The sequence below is a fragment of the Aegilops tauschii genome, chromosome 7 (genome assembly GCF_002575655.3).
Source record: "Aegilops tauschii subsp. strangulata cultivar AL8/78 chromosome 7, Aet v6.0, whole genome shotgun sequence".
Classification (NCBI taxonomy): domain Eukaryota; kingdom Viridiplantae; phylum Streptophyta; class Magnoliopsida; order Poales; family Poaceae; genus Aegilops; species Aegilops tauschii.
Genome location: NC_053041.3, coordinates 215,778,616 through 215,786,555, shown reverse-complemented (window position 1 = coordinate 215,786,555; position 7,940 = coordinate 215,778,616). Strand labels below are relative to the sequence as shown.

General features: G+C 51.1%; 1 long non-coding RNA gene across 1 annotated transcript; it reads right to left on the bottom strand.

Annotated features, from left to right (window-relative positions):
• Positions 1 to 1,234: 1,234 nt before the first annotated feature.
• LOC120968528 (uncharacterized) lies at positions 1,235 to 2,580 on the bottom strand. The gene is made up of 2 exons (XR_005763068.2): positions 2,290 to 2,580; positions 1,235 to 1,710 (listed from the first exon to the last, which is right to left on the bottom strand). It is a non-coding gene; the product is annotated as an uncharacterized lncRNA (long non-coding RNA).
• Between the last annotated feature and the right edge of the window lie 5,360 nt (positions 2,581 to 7,940).

Sequence of the window (7,940 nt, the reverse complement as noted above, 5' to 3'; positions counted from 1 at the left end):
GAAATGGGAGGAAATCCACATGGACTTTATCACCGGACTGCCCAAAACAAGAAAACAAGAGGAGATCATATGGGTCATAGTTGACCGACTCACTAAATCTGCCCATTTTATCCCTTTAGCCCCGGGTTGTTCCAGAGAAAAATTGGCTGAGCTATATATCCACAGGATAGTAGCTCTACATGGGACACCTTCTAGAATAGTGTCAGATCGTGGATCCATGTTTACATCCAAGTTCTGGGAAAAATTACAAGAAGCATTAGGAACAAAATTGGATTTTAGTACCGCTTACCACCCCCAGACTAGCGGTCAAGTCGAGAGGGTGAATCAAATCATAGAGGACATGCTAAGGGCTTGTGTGCTAGATTTTGGTGACTCGTGGAGCAAGCACTTGCCCTTAGTAGAGTTCGCTTATAACAATAGCTACCAAGCTAGTATTGGTATGTCCCCATTTGAGGCCTTATACGGTCGAAGATGCCGAACCCCAATATGTTGGGTGGAAACCGGAGAAAAGAAACTCTTAGCACCCGACTTGGTCCAAGAGACCGAGGAAAAAGTTCGCATAATTAGAGAGCGGCTCAAGACGGCGCAAAGCCGGCAAAAAAGTTATGCGGACAAGAGACGACGTGATATACAATATCAACCCGGAGACTTTGTTTATTTAAAAGTCTCACCAATTAAAGGTGTCAAGCGCTTTGGAGTACAAGGAAAACTAAGTCCGCAATATATTGGTCCCTATCGGATCTTCAAAAGAAGAGGGACGGTGGCGTACAAATTAGAATTGCCAACGCACCTACAAGGGGTTCATGACGTATTTCATGTTTCCCAATTACGCAAGAGCGTAAAGCCACCATTTGAGAGTCTCAGAGGAAGAATTAACCCTCCGAAAGGACCTAACGTATGAGGAGCATCCTAGTCGTATTCTGGACACCGAGGAAAAGAAACTCAGGAGTAAAACAATTATATATTGCAAGGTGCAATGGGGAAATCATCCGGTGCGAGAAGCGACTTGGGAAAAAGAAGATGACCTCCGAGAAAAATATCCTAACCTTTTCGAGGTGCGACTCAACAAATTTCGAGGACGAAATTTTCTCTAAGGGGGATAGGATGTAAGAACCATCAGAATTAGATAACAATAATTTCAACGGCGTTGCCCAAACATTAATTAAAATAATGGAAACACCTGACATTTAATTTTTATTATAGCAAATAGCATTTGACCATGCACAACAAAATATTTTCCAAACCTCCATATATTCTACAAATTTATAATCAGATCTTGGTCTCATCTTTTTTTCCACATAAAGTAAATGCCAACTAATGGCCAGTCAAGCAAATTACACGTGTCCCTAGTACAGCCTACAAGAGACACAAGTGGAGGCATGCATGCAAGCCTAACCACGCATGCATGCCAGATGTAATGCCTCTCCAAACCGACATAGCTACTAACCCCACTATAAATAGGAGCCATTCCTTTCACTATGGTCCAATCCACCTCACACACACATACACTGGAGTACCACCACCACTTGCCTTTTCACCTTCTGCCACACTGCTGTCCTTCACTGCGGTGAAGCCCTTTGGGTTGCATGCGCCATCAGGTACTAATCAAGTACCTTGTTGTGTTAGCCCTTCTTGCTTGACTTCTTGTCTATCCTCACCTCGGTTTGAATCAGTCCATGAGCATCTATTCACCTTGGTCTATTTATCTTGCTGTAAAAAGAACAAAATGTTTGCGTAAACACCCAAGTTAATCAAAACTAATTAGATCAATTGCAAAAGCTTGTAAAAGTTTCTGTGAATGACATCTATGGCTTGTACTAGATCTAACATGCCAAGAATCAAATCCTAAGTACTAGTAACTTGCTAAGACATGTATGTGTGTATCCAAAAGATCAATCTTCCTGTGTATACTACCTTGTTCTAATTATTAATCCCTGCCAATCTGTAGCAAAAATTGAGTGATTGATGTTTATAATCTACTCACAAGTAATTAATTTTGGAGTTTCACTGCCACTATTTGCTTCTATATGGTGTTCAAGGATGAGTAGCACTAGTTAGGAACAACATTTAGATCTAATCAGTAGCAATACCATGACCACGCCATAGATTAAATCTTGATTAATTTCATGGCCTTGAGATAAACAAAGAGAAAGAAGGCAATATGGCTGAGTGGGCAATAGTAGGGCCTGAGATAAAATGAACACTATATGCACACCCACGTTGACATCTAGCAAGCATCGATGTGAAATTTGGAACACTTATGGAGAAGGAATCAGAATTAGTACTTACCAGTAGTAGCAGTAGGATGTGGCTAGTTCCACATCGTTAGCAGCAGAACCATGCGACCGAGCAGCGCCGGTGAAGCCGCACACGCCCGACGCCCGTGGCTGCACGCCTCGTGCGTGTGGCTGCGCTGGGGGAGGATGTAGGCATGGAGACGTCGTTGCCGCTGCAGCCGGTGGCAAGCCCACCGGACCTGAATCAGGCGGCGCTAGGATTGAGTGGTGGCGACGTTTTTGGCGGCGGCGGATAAAATAAATAGGGGGAAATGGTAGAGGGGGACGAGGAGAATCTGTAGGTGTTCACCGTGTCGCCGGAGATGCCCGGACGGGGCAGATCGAGGCTGCGGCAGCCATGCTCTGTTCTTGGGGAGAGAGAGAGAGGTGGGTGGCTGGTTCTGTTCTTGGGATAGCAGAGAAGACGAGGAGAGGAACGAGCTGGGTTCAACGAGTAAAGTACTAGTAGTGCAGTACTAGGCTATTGTTTCCTTTTTACTTATCATTTTTTTACTCTCTAGACTGGATGGCATACGTGCATGCTACTCTGATTTGGATGGTTTGATGCATTTTATCTCTCAATGAAACACTAGGACGTATCACAACCTAGTTAATTAATTATGGCTTGCCCAACATGGCCGTGTTGCTGGATCTTTAGATTTTAAATTAGGAAATATAAACATGGTTGTGAAATAATTATCAGGAGCCGATCTCGGATCCATAGGAGCCACGCCCGGTAGTTCCGAGTTGGTCGAAGCACTATCCGGCAAGTCGTCATCTCCTTGACCATGTCTTGATAAATGTTTTCCGGGCTATGGGTCATTTCCAAAATTTTGCATAAGATTTAAAATAAATATTTTTCATAAATATAATGAAATTTGGATCAGGTGGATCCACTGATTTGGCAATTGGACCAGATCAGGTGAAGCATCTGTATTAAGTAGTTGTGACCCAGGTAGGGTTACAATATAAATAAATATTTGGTGGGTAGGGGAGCTCATGTTGGTGAAAGCAACCCAGGGAGGGTCGGCTTGGATGGCGGGCTCCTCTACATAGGGTATCACATTAGGACACAACCAACTGGCGCTTCCTTCAAAAGCGGCGCAAATCGTACTGACCATAGACCTGGAATGGGACGGGCTGAACCAACTACCCATGCCAAGTAGCTGCCTCTGCATGGGTGAGAAGGTGGCTGTAGCCGGGTAGGTACAGTCACCCTAGGGCGGGACCGCCGGTCAGGGGTCTCGACCCGCGGGCCTTTAGTAAGGCAAGGTGGAAAAGCAGAGGTAGTGTACGGGCTGGTTAAAGGTTCTGGTTCCTTGGTCTAGTCGTGTGCACGGGTAGCGCATGGACGACTTGGACCAAGTGATGCTATGGGTAAAGCAGTACACCTCTGATCAGAGTAAATGTGATATCACTGCCAGCTTCCGGGTTTGGAAGTGCGTCGTGTGGGTTTTCCTCTGACACAGGATGTAAGGTCCCACGTCGCTCTGTCGCCAGTAGATTTTATAAATAAAATTTGGTTTTCAACAAAATGGGTTAAGGGAAAATATTTTTACCTACAAAGTATTTTGAGCTAATGGCTCGGTGGTTGTAGCCGTGGCCGGTAAAGTTATTCCTCTTTAAAGACTCTTGCATCCAGTTTTCCCGGTGACTTGCGGAGTACGTATTTTATACGTACTCAGCTGCACTTATGTTGTTTTTCAGAACAAGAGAGTTATGAGAACTCTGAGGTGATAGAGAATGGTACTTATGATGAATCTGGTCATCTTAATGGCTTCGGTTATTCTGAAGTGGAGTATGTTTATGAGGAAGTCGACAATCAAGGCTATGAAGAGTAGATGCCCTCCATGGTTTGTTTAGAAGGCACGTAACTAGAAGTGGATGACAATCTATCGTCATGGTCGCTTAGGCTTAGTCGACACTTGAGGTGTCAATGTAATAAAAGCTTGCCTACTCATGGCAGCTGCACCATCTTGTACATGATACTGTTCTCCTTAACTAATCCTGGCGCAACTCTGAAGTGACGGCTTCCATTACGCCTGACTCTGTCGGACGTAACGGGGCGTCACATGATCATACCTAGATATTCTCATAACTATGCTCAATTCTGTCAATTGCTCAACAGTAATTTGTTCACCCACCGTAATACTTATGCTCTCGAGAGAAGCCACTAGTGAAACCTATGGCCCCCGGGTCTATTTTCCATCATATTAATCTTCCAAAACTTAGCTATTTTTATTGCCTTTTATTTTACTTTGCATCTTTATCATAAAAATACCAAAAATATTATCTTATCATATCTATCAGATCTCACTTTCGTAAGTGACCATGAAGGGATTGACAACCCCTTTATTGCGTTGGTTGCGAGGATTTTATTTGTTTGTGTAGGTGCGAGGAACTCGTGCGTGGCCTCCTACTGGATTGATACATTGGTTCTCAAAAACTGAGCGAAATACTTGTGCTGCTTTACTGCATCACCCTTTCCTCTTCAAGGGAAAACCAACACAGTGCTCAAGAGGTAGCAACGACCCACTTCAAAGCATGACTATCGGCGTCCTAGGAGTGGGGGTCCCCAGACTTGCCTGCCTGCGGCCCACGGCGTGGCTCCACCAATGGCCTGGTACGGCCCAGCTTCGGCAGCAACAACTCAAGACCCTCACGAGGGGCCAAGCCTCGCGAAGCGGGCGACACCAAGACCTCCCTGGGGGCAGCGTCCCTAGGCTGGCTCCTGAGGAGCGGAGATATCTATGCAAGGGGCACCTCGCGAGGTTCACGTGACGTGAGCCATGACGACCAAGGCCAGGCGGGCGTCAGCGGGCGCAGTTTGCCAGTTTCCTCTTCGGTGCTAAAGAGGCAAGCGCAGGCGAGGAGTCCCGAGGCATCAGGCAAAGGTTTCCATATCAGTGCAACAAGACCAAGACTAGTAGGACGGCAGGATGGAGGTCACCACGGAGTCCACAGTAGCGTCACCACCAGATCCTTTGGCAGGCGAAGACCACCTTTTGTCAGGATAGTACTAGTTGTCCCCCTTCAAACTTGGCCGTTGTGGGTTCCCTTCTCGCCTAACATTTCAGAAGAGGACCAGGGCCTCCATAAATAGGAGTAGCCACCATCGTAGGGGGCATTTGATCTTGGATTGGATCCATTCCACCAAGGCCATCGCACCAGCTTCTAGAGCTCAAGGACACCTCTCCTCCAGAGGTTGTTCATCCACTGTACTAGTTCATCCTTAGCCCTCGAGGCAATCCACCACCACCACACTGGAGTAGGGTATTACACCACAACGGTGGCCCGAACCAGTATAAACCTCTGCATCTCGTGTTCTTTGGGTTTGTCTAGCTAGGCCGTGAGATTGTTGAGCGGCGAACTAGAGAGAGAGAGAGTTCTTTGTGCACACCCCAGAGTTCGAACCTCATAAGGGTTTGCCGGAACCCAGAATCCGACATTTGGCGCGCCAGGTAGGGGTGCGCCGAAGCTTTTCCTCTGTTGATCCACGCTCCACCGCCCCGCCAGTTCCATGGCTGATGCTCGTCGAGCCCACGCTTAGCGCCGGGCCGCTCTCAACGCTCGCGTCGCCCGAACGGCGCCCGTCGGCGGGCCTCCCCGTCGCTCTCCATCACTTGCTGCCAATGCCGCCACCGGCCCGGCAGGGAACGAGCAGCAGCCTTTGTCGCTGCACCCCTCCGTGCGGCCGGACAGACGCACTGCCACCCCATTGCTGACTCCGGCCAGCTCATCATCTCACGCTCAACGCGGGTCCCTTGATGCGCAGGCCGCGCTGCTCACGGCGCGCGAGCTCCTGCGCTATCGCCCAGTCGACGACCTCTATGAGGACTGGCTGGACCGCATCGTCGAGCTTGCCAGCGCCGTCGGGGGCTCTTCCTGCACCGTCCCTCTCGATGCCTTGTTTGCCTCCCGCTGCGGGCAACGTGGCCCACAGAGCGCCTCCACCACCTCTGCGTCAAGACGTCGCCCTCGCACCAAGACGCGCGGCCCCACAGCGCGACCCACCGCGCAGGGCGCCCGCGCGTGAAGAAGGAAGCTGCCGGGAGGTCCCTCGGCCACAACAAGATGCTCCTGCACTCCCAGCACCGCCACGTCAAGACCGTGTGCCGCCTGCGGTGGCGGCGCGTGGGTACCAAGACTAGGCTCTGCTCCCTGGACGGGCTCCAGTGACTACAGTAGGCTGACGTGCCTTCACTCCTGAGTTGTGTAGCGTCGTCTTGCCCAGGAAGTTCAAGCCCGACCTGCCTCCACGCTACGATGGCACCCCCGACCCAGCTGAGTTCCTGCAGCTCTATGAGCTGAGCATTGAGGAAGCCAACGGCAACAAGAAGGTCATGGAGAATTGGTTTCCCATGGCCCTCAAGGATGGCACGCGCTCGTGGCTTCTGAACTTGCCCGCAAATCGATTTCCTCCTGGGGCGAGATGCGCGAGCGTTTCGTCGCCAACTTCCAGGGCACTCGCGACCGCCCTCCGGCCGCGAGTGACCTGCGGCGCATCAAGCAGCAGCCAGGGGATACCCTGCAGAAGTACATCCAGCGCTTCAACAGCGTCCACCTCAAGATCCCCAAGGTGACGGACGAGGCCATCATCTCCACGTTCTCTAATGGCGTCCTCCATGTCAAGATGAAGGAGGAGCTCGCCATCCACGAGGACCTATGCACAGCTCTGGAGATGTTCAACATGGTGACCAAGTGTGCAAGAGATGAGGAGGGGTGCCTCTCCCTCCTCGAGCTTCCAGCTACCGACCCAGAAGACAAGAAGGCGAAGACCAAGGATGTGAAGCGCAAGGGAGCGGCCGTGCTCGTGGCTGAGCCAGAGATGAAGCGCGGCCGCGACCGCCCGGAGTCATCCAAGGGAAGCCGCCCATTCTGCGCCTTCCACAACGTACACAGCCACAACACCAGCGACTATCAAGGGCTCAGGGTCATCCGTGATGGGCGCTTCAGTCGACGCCCCGAGCGCAATGACCGAGGCTACGGCCGAGGAGGAGGATGAGGTGGAGGACGAAGTGGAGGACACTGGGACGACTGTGGCCCCCGCCAGGAGTGGCACGACCAGCCTCGTGAGGACCGCTGGCAGGACCGTCCTCAAGGCAAGGCTGGCCTCCCTCCACTGCCACCGCTGCAACGACGACCATCACCAGGACGAGGGGGCTGGGGGGCTTCCAGGAGCCGCGTGCCAGCGCCTGCATCTTGGGTGGAGCTCAGGCTCCAGCCTCCCAGTGCATCTTCAAGCAGTTTTCTCGTGAGGTGAACGCGGCCCTCCCTAGGCTCGCGGCCACGCGCCCGCTTAGGTGGTCCAAGTGCACCATCACTTTCAGCTCATCTGACCAGCTCAAGTGCGCGGCAACTGCCGGCGCCCTCCCGGTGCTCTGCTCGCCCATCATCAGCAACGTCCAAGTCACCAAGACCCTCATCGATGGTGGTGCAGGGCTCAATGTCCTATCCGTCGAGACGTTTGACCGCCTCCAAGTGCCATATGATCTGCTGTAGCCTACCAAGCCCTTCTCAGGAGTGACCGACGGCTCCACCACCCCGATAGGGCAGGTCCACCTCCCTGTCACCTTCGGCAAGCGCGACAACTACCACAACGAGCTCATCGACTTCGGCGTCGCCCACATCCGCCTGTCGTACAATGCCATCCTTGGGTATTCT